Source organism: Geotrypetes seraphini, chromosome 1, assembly GCF_902459505.1.
Source record: "Geotrypetes seraphini chromosome 1, aGeoSer1.1, whole genome shotgun sequence".
NCBI lineage: Eukaryota > Metazoa > Chordata > Amphibia > Gymnophiona > Dermophiidae > Geotrypetes > Geotrypetes seraphini.
This window is the reverse complement of record NC_047084.1, coordinates 273950982-273964961: the sequence shown is the minus strand read 5'-3', so window position 1 is coordinate 273964961 and position 13980 is coordinate 273950982. Positions and strand designations below refer to the sequence as shown.

The following is a 13980-nucleotide window of genomic DNA, read 5'->3' as shown; positions in this document are numbered from 1 at the left end:
CGGGGCATTTTTTATATGATTTCTAAATCTGAGTTTAGATGCTTTGTGGAAGATGCACAAAAATCCACTATCAAATGTTTTCATTTTCAAAACTGCAAAACGTCTACCTTGGTATTTTTTTTTTTTAAATGACAATTTTTCAGATGCGTGTCTATCTTTTTGAACTATTTAAAAAGAAAACGTCCAAAAGAAAAATGCACAGAACAAGCCATTGGAATGTAAGAGGGGCCAGCATTCTTAGTAGACTAACAGTGGCGTGAGGAGACATTTATAGCAGGGAATTTAGTAGATGAGCTAAACTAGGGGTGACCAACCTCGACCCTTGCCAAGTCAGGTTTTCAGGATTTCCACAATGAATATGCCTGAGATCTATTTGCATACAATGGATGCAGTGCATACAAATCATCTCATGTCTATTAATCTTTTTTTTTTTTTTTAGAAATCCTGAAATCCCAATTAGATTGAGGCTCTTGAGGACTGAGGTTGGACACTCCTTCGCAAAGCATTAGTGCAATCCGTATCCTTAACCAAGGTTAATGTACTCAACTGTTTATGCTGAACAATGTCACATCATGATCTCTTTCTAAATCACCTATAAATTTACTATTTCTCCTTTTGACTTCTGTATCATTACCACCCTTCCAAAATCTATCGTTAGAGTTATACACAGACTGATTTGTGGTGTAGAACTGCAGATTCAATTAATAAATCCTTTGAGCAATATAGACTTGTGATATTCTGAGGCTGAAGCAGCAAGTTTTTGCAGACCCACAAACAAGAGGCAAAGCAGAATGTCCGCATATATCTTTAGAAATCACAACTGACCCAACTCAGCACCACTTCTGCTAGAATTAATATTCCAAGTAGAGGAAAAAAATCTGTCCCTGTCACAGCCCCGTCACCGGACCGCCGTCCCCTTCACCGCCCCGCCCCGTAGCATCCACCCTTCCCTCTCGCCACCTCACCGCCCTTCAGTGGCCCGAGAATCTCCCTTCCTCCCCCTTACCTTCACGGCGTGTTAGTAAAGAAACTTAAGGGAGAGAAGGCACGCGGCCCCCTCTCTACCTAACTACGGGCAAATCTAACTCCCTCCCTCCCCCTTACCTTCACGGCGCTTTTGTAAAAAATTTACAGAAGCCGGCGAAGCCTGCCTGCCTGCACTCGCGTGTGTGTGGGCGGAAGCTTCTCCTCTGATGCAACTTCGGTTGCGTCAGAGGAGAAGCTTGCGTCCATAAACAAGTGACTGCAGGCAAGCTTCGCCAGTTTCTGTAAGTTTTTTACAAAAGCACCATGAAGGTGTGTATGTGTGTGTATATATATTAGTGTCTTTTCAAGTTTCCCAGGCAAGGGGTGTCTCATACATATTGGTTAAGGGTTCACCCCCTTATATCCTGCTTAATACAGTTATCACCATTAGCCTCCCCAATATGATTCCGGGAAGGAATCTCTAGTTTTCCCCTATGTATTTTAATCCTATTCAGATGGGATACAGTACTCTATATCGGATGTTCTCAACACCCAGAAGCCTTCTCTCTGACATCAGCTCTGACATCAGAGAGAAGGCTTCTTGGTCAGCCATGCGCAACGGCTGCTTGTGTCCCCTGCAACAAGTGCCGCTGAAAGCAGGAAGGAGAAGCAGCCCACCTGGAAGGAGGTAACTGGGATCCACTGCTGAACATAAGAACATAAGAATTGCCACTGCTGGGTCAGACCAGTGGTCCATCATGCCCAGCAGTCCGCTCACACGGCGGCCCTCTGGTCAAAGACTAGCGCTCCAACTGAGACTAGTCCTACCAGCTCTTGCTCACCAGGAACTTGTCTAACTTAGTCTTGAATCCCTGGAGGGTGTTTTCCTCTATGACAGACTCTGGAAGAGCGTTCCAGTTTTCTACCACTCTCTGGGTGAAGAAGAACTTCCTTAGGTTCGTACGGAAACTATCCCCTTTCAACTTTAGAGAGTGCCCTCTTGTTTTCCCTACCTTGAAAAGGGTGAACAACCTGTCCTTATCTACTAAGTCTATTCCCTTCAGTACTTTGAATGTTTCGATCATGTCCCCTCTCAATCTCCTCTGTTCAAGGGAGAAGAGGCCCAGTTTCTCTAATCTTTTGCTGTACGGCAGCTCCTCCAACTCCTTAACCATCTTAGTCGCTCTTCTCTGGACCCTTTTGAGTAGTACCGTGTCCTTTTTCATGTTTGGCGACCAGTGCTGGATTCAGTACTCCAGGTGAGGGCGCACCATAGCCCGGTACAGCGGCATGATAGCCTTCTCTGATCTGTTCGTGATCCCCTTCTTTATCATTCCTAGCATTCTGTTCGCCCTTTTTGCTGCCGCTGCACATTGCGTGGACGGCTTCATCAACTTGTCGATCAGAACTCCCAAGTCCCATTCTTGGGAGCTCTCTTCAAGTACCGCCCCGGACATCCTGTATTCGTGCATGAGATTTTTGTTACCGACATGCATCACTGCATTTATCCACATTGAATCTCATCTGCCATGTTGATGCCCATTTCTCGAGCCTGATTATGTCACGTTGCAAATCTTCTCAATCCCCCTGTGTCTTCACTACTCTGAACAGCTTCGTATTGTATCGTCGTACCTATGTCCACATCATTTATGAAGATGTTGAAGAGCATGGGTCCAAGCACCGAGCCCTGCGGCACCCCATTAGTGACGCTTTTCCAGTCCGAGTATTATCCATTTACCCCCACTTTCTGTTTCCTATGGTACAGCCAGTTTTTAATCCACATGAGTATTTTACCCTTGATTCCATGGTTTGCAATTTTCCGAAGTAGTCATTCATACGGAACCTTGTCGAATGCTTTCTGAAAGTACAGATATATAATGTCGACCAGGTTGCCCTTGTCTATCTGCCTATTTACTACCTCAAAGAAGTGTAGCAAGTTTGTCAAACAAGATCTGCCCTTGCTGAAACCGTGCTGACTGGTCCTCATCAGACCAAGTCCATCAAGGTGATCAATGATGCGGTCCTTTATCAGCGCCTCTACCATCTTTCCCAGTACTGAGGTCAGACTTACCGGTCTGTAGTTTCCCGGGTCTCCCCTCGTACCTTTTTTGAAGATCGGCATAACATTCGCCATCTTCCAGTCCTCTGGAATCTTTCCCAATTTGTTCGACAGATTGGCTATTAGTTGAAGCAGTTTAGCTATGGTCCCTTTCAGTTCCTTGATGACCCTCGATGGATGCCATCTGGTTGCGGGGATTTATCACTTTTAAACCTATCAATCTGCCTGTATACCTCTTCTAGACTGACCGTTAAACCTGTCAGTTTCCCATGTTCACTTCCAGCATATAGCCTGATGGGTTCCGGTATGCTGTGTATATCCTCTTCGGTAAATACAGACGCAAAAAACGTGTTCAGTCTGTCGGTGATTGCTTTATCCTCCTTTAACGCTCCCTTTATTCCTTGGTCATCCAATGGTCCCACCGCTTCCTTCCGCAGGTCGTTTCCCTTTAATATATTGAAAGAACGGCTTGAAGTTTTTCGCCTCCTTGGCTATTTTTTCCTTGTAGTCTCTTTTGGCCCCTTTTACTGCCTTATGGGCACCTGTGTAGATGTTGTTTGTGCTTATTCCAGTTTTCATCCATTTTTGATCTTTTCCACTCCTTAAATGAGTTTTTTTTGTTTCTGATTGCTTCCTTAACCTCTACAGTGAGCCACGCCAGTTCTTTATTCTTTTTCCTCTTTGATCCCTTGTTGATCTAACATAGTAAGGAAGTTGCCTGGGTCAGCGGGTGATCCCAGTTACCTCCTTCCAGCTGGGTTGCTGCTTCAAGTTTTTTAAGTTTCTTTATTTTTGATATACCGTTTATCATACAGGTATCTAAATGGTTTACAATAAAATGAAATATATATTAAAAAATTAAAAACATCTAAACTAAGAAAAAGGGAAGCATTTACGCATTGACATACATGATACATTAGAAGAGAAAGGGAAGGAGAGATTAATAATACATCGAAATAAAAACAGGAAAATGGGAAAGGGAAGTACAATTAGGTTGGGGAGGTCGCTTCAAATGAAGCATTTTGTTTGTTTTAAGACTTCTGCAAAGGATGATCAGTTTTAATAGGTGAAAGAGTTTTACAGTGTGAAGGCGTCTTTAAAGAGGAATGTTTTAAAAGTTTGGATTTAAATTTATCGAAAGAGTTTTCTCAACGAAGCTCAGAGGGAAGAGCATTCCACAGTGTGAGAGTTGTGATAGAGAAGATGGATTTGCGAGTGGTATCTTAAAAGTGTTCTCGTATTGAAGGGATAGTGAACAGGTTTTGATTGCTGGATTGAAGGGTCCTGATGCATATGAAATTAAAAGTTTATCAGTGAAAGCTGGTTGGTGGGAATTTTTTGTTTTGAATGCAAGAAGTAGTATTTTATAAGTTGTGACAGGGAAGCTCCTGTCACGTGTTCAAAATCTGCTCTAAACCCTGCCACTAAAGAAAATGTGCCTATTCCTAAGCCAAGAAGCTGCCCATTAATTCTATTCCCAGTGCTAAGATCAGACAGACAGGGCAGAACAGAGAAGGGATGGAAGAGAAGAACAGAATACCTATTCCAAGCCCCTATAATTTATTTTATAAACTATCTGTTAATTCTTCAGTTAAACCTCTGGTCAGGCAATCTGACACAGCAAGGGTTAAGGAAAGGGGTGGAGCTGACAGGCAAAATGTGCTCAGAGCCCAAGTGAAAATTTCATAGCAAGATAAATTAAACCAGCTGAGAACACACCGGACAGACAATCAGGAACCTGGAGGGAAGGTCGTTCCTCACAGAACAGGGAACAGAAGGCTAGAAGCTCTGTCTTACTGCCTTTTGCTAGAAAGCCTCCTATCCCAGAGCACAGCCATGCTGACAAAGCAGAGGCTAATTATAAGGGAAAAATTCCTTGGACAGGGCTGTCCAAATGCTGCTCCAGAGGATAGCTTGTATTCAGCTTCAGAGAGTGAGGAATCTCTTATGGAGGTAGAGGGAGATATCTCTGAGGGGAATGAAATGGATTGCAGCCCAGAAGCCCTAGACCAGGGGTCTCAAAGTCCCTCCTTGAGGGCCGCAATTCAGTCGGGTTTTCAGGATTTCCCCAATGAATCTGCATGAGATCTATGTGCATGCACTGCTTTCAATTCATATTCATTGGGGAAATCATGAAAACCTGACTGGATTGCGGCCCTCAAGGAGGGACTTTGAGATCCCTGCCCTAGACTATGGGCTAGATTCATAAAGCAAACCGATTGGTTTGCGAGCCCTTTGCGACCAGATTTCCCTCCTGCACTATTCACTAAAGCCTATAGCGATCTGATCCCGATCCTCCCCTGCAAATTAGTAAAACCCCATACAAAATAGCCAAGCGATTGATTCACTAACAATTGCTTGGCTATTTTGAATCGGGTTTTACTATCGGCAAACCCGATTACTGCAGACCTGTTGGTAACTGAGTTACCGACAGATCTGCAGGTTTTCTGACATGCCTGCCTGTCTCTTTTTTATTCATTTTTTTCTCTTGGCACAGATTTTGCGTTTGTTACACATGCAAAATATGTGCCCCATAAAAAAAAAAGAAAAGACAGACAAGCCTGTCAAAATATGACTGAGGGCCCCCCACGACAAACACAATCCCCCCCGGTGACCCAGAAATAGGAAGGATGCCCACTTCTTCCTTCCACCACCCGACGTTGCCCTCCCTGCCCGTGCGAATATGGCAGGAGGGATGAAAACTCCCTCCTGCCCTTCCATCAACTGAGTTGCCCCTTCCCCCCAAACAGGCAAGAGTCACCCCCCCGACCGGCCCACCGCACCACCCCTGATTGGCTACCGTATCACAACGACAGGACTGGCCCACCACGACACCTCCCTGTACCTAAAAGTTGGGAGCAGGAGGGGTGCTCAGTCCCTCCTCCACGCCTCCTCTGCCAGAAATGCGGCCTTAGGCCACGCCCTGATGCATCATTAGATACACGTGGAGGGGCCTAAGGCCCTGATTGGCTGAGGTGCCTCGGGCTCCTCCCTTTGGAGGGGCTTGGGGGGCCTCAACCAATCAGGGACTTCCTTAGGGAGGATTCTAAGGGAGTCCCTGATTAGCCATTGTTTTGGCCAATCAGAGACTTCCCTAGACGCCTCCCTAAGGAAGTCCCTGATTGCATCCCCGTGCATCTGATGATTCATTGGGGGGTGGCCTAAGGCCGCACTTGTGGTGGAGGAGGCGTGGAGCAGGAGTAACTGAGCACTCCTGCTCCTAAAGATATTACAAGGTATGGAGAGGGACTGGGCCTTGCCTGGTCAGCCGGCCGGCCTCGGAGGAGGCCTGGAGCAGGAGGGACTGAGCACCCTTCCTGCTCCCGAGGATATTGGTACAGAGAGGGGGTGGGCTGGGCAGGTATGCCATGCCGGGGTGGGGTGGAGTGTGTGCGGGCTTGGGCGAGCATGGAGGGGGGGTGCAGCACAGGGAAGGCTTTTTTTGGGGGGATAGGCCTGATATTTTGTGGCCTATTAAAAAAAAAAAAAAAAAAAAAAAGCAGGCAGAGCTCTGACAGCAGTGACAGGAGGCTGCTTCTCCTGTCAATACTGTCAGGGCTCAATCCGATCCGTGCAGTCGATTGGTGGTGTGTCTCCGATTGCCCCCATTTGCATGCAGATGATTGGCGAATTGGTTGGCTTGCCTCCAATCTTCCACGGATCGGATATGGATCGGAGGGTTAGTGAATCTAGCCCAATATGTCTGAATGCAGCATGAGTTAGTAAGGTCTGTGTGGGGGAAGGGAATGAAAGTTTGTTCGACAACAATGGTCTAAAGTACTTAAAAGAAACATTTCTGTCCTCAGGAGGGACTGTATAATGAAAGAGTGTTTGAGGTGTGAATGTGAGGATTACTTAGTAGCAGAAATTAAACCAGAATCCCTGTATGCAAGCAAAGCATAGTGAGTGGGGGGATGGGTAATGCTAACTAACCTTAGAAGGAGGAATAAAGCCCACAGTGATTTCAGTGACCTGACATTGCACATCCCTGATAGTGGGAACTTTTGGGAGGGGAATCTTAGACCATTAAAACAAGGATGGATGGTTCCCAGCCCACTGCCCAGAAATAAGAAGGGTCAGTGGGATATTCATACTTCAGTCAGTCAGGTGGGGAGAACTTCCTGAAGAAACAGTGGGCTCAATACAATAATTGTGCCAAGCCTAAAAAGAGTGGAGCTAAATGCTTGTATATAAGTTCTTGAAACCAGAATGCTGCCCAGAACTGTGAAAAGCATGGCAGCAGAACTGTGAGAAAGAAACCCTGTTTAAAGGGAAATGTTTTTGGGGGGGTTTCTTTCCTGATTGAAGCAAGGACTTGCTGTAAAAGAGAACTTTTGTTTGTGATAAATTTCCTTCCAAGCATCATCAGCCAGTGTGGCTGTATTAGAACCAGTGCAATTGAACTGGATAATAAAACTTGGAACTGACAATTATTGGTGGAAGGATTTTTTTTCTTTCCTTTTTCTCTGCTGTGCTTATTCCAGAGTGGTCCTTCAAAGAGCGCTAATACTTGCGCCTGGGGCGGGAGCTGGATTGTCAGCACTAGGCTTGCCCCTGGCCCCGTCACAAGGTGAAGCAGTGTGTGATGGGCAACCAGTGAAATTTGCAGAGGAGAGGAGTAACATGATCGTATTTTTTGCAAGGTAGATTAGTTTAACAGCAGTTTTTTGTATTAATTGGGGGCGACGGATTTCCTTCTGGGTTATTCCTTGGTAGAGAGCATTACAGTAGTCCAGGGTTGAGATGACAAGGGAATGAATCAGTTTATTGATTGATGAGGGGTCAAGAAGGGAGGAAATAGAATGAACGAGTCGTAACTTGTGAAAGCATTTTTGTGTTGCAGCACTGATTTGTTGATGGAATGTGAGATCTTTATCCAAAATAATGCCTTCAGCAGCACTTGTTGCAGGGACACAGGCAGCTACTGCACATGGCTGATCTGGAAGCCTTCTCTCCAATGCCAGAGCTGACATCAGAGAGAAGGCTTGTGAGTCAGCCATGTGCAGCAGCTGCCCGCATTCCTGCAACAAGTGCCGTTGAAAGTAGGAAGGAACAGCCCAGCTGGACAGCCCTGAGGGAAGCAAGTGTGGCCCTGGAGTGAGCAAGTAGGAAGAGAGAGATATGATCTAGGCGAAAGAGGGGGAAGGAGCGCATTGGGACATGGGAGGCGCATGATTTTGGGACGAAGGCAAGGAAGGGGGCACTAACTTGGGACATAGGAGGGAGGGAATAGAAAGGTAGAATTGTTGGGCATAAGTGTGTGAGTGAGAGGGAAAGAGATGGTGCATATGGGGAAAGGACGAAAGGAAATTGGGCATATATATAGAGATGAATGAAGTAGAGATGCATGGGGAATAGAAGGATGAGAGAGAGAAATGTTACCCACTTCAAGAGACTCTTCCCAGGTCCTTCTTACTGCCCAGCGAGAGTGAAATGCAGTGAAGAAAGAAAGAAGATACCATCGGCTGATAAGAAATGGGGACCATGGCTGCTGCAACGGATACTGCCTCATGACTTAAACTCTACCACTTTTCTGACCAAGAGATGGAGATTTCTGGATTGGAGAGTGTAATGCTGAACATGAGAACATAAGAGATTTTAGTGTGGTCATCCAGTATTCAACACCTCGACCTGTGAGCATGACCTGAAATATCTGGAGTAACCAAGTCTGCACTTGTCACAGCTTTCTTTGGAGGGCATGGAACCAGTCTAACTTAAAGTGAAGAGTTTAGTTAACTTGTTTCCTTAGGTGTGATAAGCTCATGACAGGATGAAATCATAAAGTACATTGGAATGTACAAATGTATTGGCAACATTTCTCCCTCTTTCATCTCCTGGATCATGTGCAGCATTTTTCACCACTGCCCACTAGCCTCATGCCCATTTCTTCTTCTATCACCCTTCTCCAGCACCATGCCACATCTTTCCCTCCATCCCCTTCAATCTGTCCCTCTGGTCCCTCTCCACCACCATAGCCAACATTTCTCCCTCTCATCCTTTTATTCCCCATGCATCTCTTCCTCATGCCTCTCTCTCGCCATGCTCAATTTTCCTTCCTTTCTTTCCCCATGGCAACCATCTCTCACTTACGCTCATGCCCAACAATTCTCCCTTTCTATTCCCTGCCCCGTTATCCCAAGTTAGTGCCCCTTCCTCTCTCCATTCTGTGTCCTATGTTCATGCCCCTCTTTCTTTCTGTGTTGAGTTCGTGCCCTCTCCTCCTCACTGCCTTCCAGTTTTTGTTCCATAATTAAATTGCATCGCCAGGGATCCCTGTCTTCTCTGTTACTTTGTGGGAGCCAGACTCGCTCCATGCTCTCCCAGCAGCAACTCTGTGCAGGGACAGCGTGTGCAGTCATTTACATGCTGCATGTGGCTGTCCCACAATCTTTCCCTCTGACGTCAGAGAGAAGGTTTTGGGTCAGCTACGCAGCGTGTGAGTCATTGCCTACGTCCCTGCATGGAGTTGCTGTTGAGAGAGGATGAAGCGAGTCCAGCTTCGACAAAGTAACAGGTATGACTTCAGAGATGGGGGGTGGTGTGGTGGGCATTCAGACAGGCAGGGAGGGATCCCTGGCAGTGGGTGGCCAGGGAGGGATCCTCAGAAGTGGCTTCAGCAGTGGGCAGGCGGGGAGGGAGGGATCCCTGGAAATGGCTTCAGCAGCGTGCAGACAGATAAGGATCCCCGGTAGTGGCGGCCAGGCTTTGTACCCTCAAGGGTATGCATACCATGTGTTGAGAAACACTTTTCTAAGAAACCAAAAATTTTATATCAGGTGTTATTGGGCAGCTGGACAAGGGGTGGTCTGGGGCTGCCCAATATCCAAGTGTATAATTATGCTAGTCTACCTGTGGCACTTGGGGGATTGGGTGGCCTGCACATCACAATATACACCTATTCCTATGAAAAGGGACTTTTGTTCACCATGAGGCATTTGCCCTGCTTCACTTGACTAGGGGTCAGTTACCACCATATCTTAGAGGTATTTTATTTTTTTTTTAATTTATAATTTTTACAACAGTTCATTTTCCAGAACAGTAAAGAATGGAATTTTATAGTCAAACACCATTAGGAAATAAAATCATTATTAAGTATTAACTATTTCCATCTAGCCCACTTTAAGAAAGGGCTAACTTATTTTTATTTAACAATATAAATCGAGAAAAACAAGAATTCCCCTTAACAACTAGGGGAATAGCATATTATTTTGCTCCCTACAAGATGCTTGGTGCTGGCTTGTAAAATTGTTAGGTGGAGATCCGGGAGTAACCAATTTACTACCTTTGAGGGGTAATCCATCCTTCCTACTGGGGCAAGAGAATAAAAGATTTCGAGACTTGGTGGATGTTGGTATATTTACCCTTGAACATATTTTGGGGGAAAATGGTCTCGAGTGCGGCTATGATGATCTCAGACACCTAGTGGGGGATTCCTGGAGTGCACAATTTGCATTTTGTCAGGTGATACATTATGTAGCATCCCTCAATAGAGTCAAAAATATATAAAGAAAAAGAAAACTCAAATAATCACCTTTTTCCATCAACAATATACAACAAACATATGTGCATGTGAAAAGCTCAGACCCACAACCAACCTATAGTGATAAACACGGAGCTAGTTGTTAACGAGACCATCACAGCTATTCACTATCTCAAACCACCGTATTCATTAACAGAGTTTAAACACTGCAAAAAAATAAGCTCAGTGCTGTAATATACATTCTGTATGGTGGAAAAGCTGTATAGGTTCGGGGGTGGAGTGCCGCGAATGGAGTCCCCTCCTGAAGAAGCTCCAATTCGTAATACTGGAGTTGGGGGGTCGAGGGATATTTGAGACAGCATTTTCAGACGCATTTAGCACATAGCGCTATAAAACGGAGCAGATATGAGACGGGCCATAGCTTTTCCACCGTACAGATAAATACTGAATATACTGCACATTACAGCACTGAGTTTATTTTTGCAGTGTTTAAACTCTATATAGGTTTATCACTATAGGTTGGTTGTGGGTCTGAGCTTTTCACATGCACATATGGGATCGGCACATGGGATCTATTCACAGGGCAAAGGTAGGGGAGGGACATTAAGGTGGGCAGACTAGATGGGCCGTGGGCCCTTATCTGCCGTCTATTTCTATGTTTCTATATATGTTTGTTGTATATTGTTGATGGAAAAAGGTGATCCCTCAACAGAGCACAGCTGGGTAAACACATGGGAACTAAGCTATGCCAATTCTTCACCCCGGTGAATGAGGAGATATTAACCATATCTCGACTAGCTATAGATATCGACTCATTACTGCCAGAAAAAAGCTTTCTTAAATGCCGCATGGCTTGGGAGACTAAGTTACAGGTGAATTCAGGACACTGGGATGTGCTGACCAATATTAAGTCCATCCCTCACTTGACGCAGAGTGCCTGGTTATGGGAGACTTATAGGGTGCTCCTGAGAGCCTATATTTTATAGTGAGGCACTCAGGCCCCCACTTGTGTTAAATGTGGGCAGGTGGATAGTACATTTGGACATGCCTTTTGGGACTGTCCAGTTATCGAAAGGTTTTGGCAACAAATAATGACATACATATCAGCGTTAGTGGACAAGTCCATACAGGGCACTTCTTTACAATTAGTATTGAATGTACCCAAAGCCTATAGCCGAATGGCAAAGGGACATTTGACCTTATGCAGAAAACTAAGCCTGCTAGCCCGGAAAAGTATGCTGCAGAATTGGACGGTGGCAGAGCTGCCGGCTTATTCGCAATGGCACAATAGCGTCCATCAACTAGTCACCTGGGAAGCTCGAGATGCCCGAGGGTCCCAGACATGGAAGCTTCTTTTCAGAAAATATGGCACCGTTATATATAATCCTTCCACCCAAAGGAATGTAGTTTCTTGTTACATATATTGGATTAAGACACCCCCTTCTTTTTAAAAAAAATTGTCTTTAGGCTCAGCAAGGGTGAGATGGGGAGGCAGGAGAAGGTTGTGTTGGGGGGGAGGGTTGTTATGTTTCAGCTTGCAATGTTCGATGAGTTGCTAGAAATTTGGGTTATTTTGTACAGGAACTTATTGTTCACAATAGAGAAGTCTGTGTTTAATAATACAAACTTTAATTAACATACAAAATCTGTAATCTTTATTATATAAGCATATCACATCATAAATATAATGACATTCACAATCCCCAGACACAGAAACCCACTAAAACCACCTCATAGCACAAAAATAAAACCCTGAAATATTCATTCCAAGAAGGAGATTTTTTTCACAGAAGTCCAAGAAATTTCTAAATCACAAAAAGGTTAGTACAATTTCCGAATAACCTTCAAAACTTCATGCATCATTCACCGTATACTTTATGGAAACTCCGTGGCTCCTCTCATCCAACTCTTCTCCAAAATATGGTCTACCTCCTGCAGAACCCTCAGCAGAATACTTCTAAATCTCCCCTCCACAAAAAATCTTCAATACAAACGTGTTTTCCACTTCATGCTCACCTTTCTTGCTGTATAAACTTGGAATGACCTTACTGAAGTGATCAGAACGGAACCTAACCACACCATATTCCGGAAGAAATTGAAAACTCAGCTATTTGACACTTAATCACCTGTATCCTCCCCTTCCCCCTCCCCTCCCCCCCTTCCTCGTCCCTCTCTATAAGTCGCCTTGAGCCTACCTAGGTATGAGCGATGCAGAAATAGAATATTAGATTAGAGTCCAAAACTGCTATATTGTACTCGTAGTGACACTTCTTTCAGAACTGATTAGAACCAGTCTTGCTCAATCTAATTTGATCTAACAGAAGTATCACTATGAGTGCAACATAGCAGTTTTGGACTCTTATCTCAAATTTGGAAATTGTACTAACCTTTTTGTGAAAAGAAATTTCTTGGACTTTTGTGAAAAAATCTATTTAGGATTCATTATTTCAGGGTTTTATCTTTGTGATATGAGATGGTTTTAGTGGGTTTCTGTGTTGGAGATTGTGAATGTCATATTTTTTTGATATTCTTATATAATAAAGATTAGGGTTTTTGTATGTTAATTAACGTTTGTATTATTAAACACTGACTTCTCTATTATGAATATTCCAGTTTTCATCTGAAGCTGTTTTATGGTTATATTCCCAAAATTATTTATTGCTTCAGGAACTTATTGTTGCCTACTGGGCAGTTTTGAACTCATGTCTGCTGCAGCAAATGCCATACATATTAAATTGTTGTGTTATGCATCAGTGGGGGAAAGGGGGAAAGATGTTAGCATTGTAAACAGACGACGAACCTGGTTATGTTCAACTGTTATGCCTGTGGTTATGTTCTGCAGTCATCAATAAAAAAATCATTGAACGTTAAATAGGTTAAGGTTCTCTCTTCAGCTTGGAAAAAAGAAGGCTGAGAGAGGATAGAGGTCTATAAAATAATGAGTGGAATAGTGGGGGATACACCTTGAAATGAAGTACATGTTTGAGCATTAATTTTATCACTCTGCATAATTAGGCTCTGAACTTTTGTTGCTAGAGGATGTTGCAAAAGTTGATAGCCATTGCTGGGTTTGAAAAAGGTTTAGACAAGTTCTGGAAGAAAAACCTCTGTATAAACCATTATAAAGGTAGACTTGGAGAAATCCTCAGCAGCTTCTTGGGGGAGGGGGGGGGATCTGTCAGGATACTGGGTTTGGTCTGACATAGTAAGTGATATTTATATTCAGGGAGGAGGAGAACAACAGAAAGGGAACATGTAAGAGGAATAGACCAGCAAGCAAAAAAGAGAGGTTAAGTAAACACATTAACACATTAAGTTTCCGTCAAGCTTGGAAACTTCATTGACCAAAAGTAGTCAGCATAAGATATTCTGGGATCCAGTTCAGATCAGAGACTTTTTACTCATGTGCCACATACGTATTATACAGCAACTAAGATACTCACTGGAACGTCACATTTTCAAGATATCTCTCCAG

General features: G+C 44.2%; 1 protein-coding gene across 21 annotated transcripts in view; it reads left to right on the top strand.

The window, feature by feature from the left end:
- Positions 1-13980, top strand: part of ST3GAL5 (ST3 beta-galactoside alpha-2,3-sialyltransferase 5) — a 212928-nt gene that overhangs the window by 17845 nt on the left and 181103 nt on the right. For 10 of the 21 annotated variants that reach the window (XM_033951818.1, XM_033951751.1, XM_033951733.1 and 7 more), the window contains one exon: positions 440-532. The exons of the other annotated variants lie outside the window; for them this stretch is intronic. The gene's annotated coding sequence lies outside the window, so the exon portion shown is untranslated. The remainder of the gene's footprint in view (positions 1-439; positions 533-13980) is intronic. 21 annotated transcript variants of the gene reach the window in all.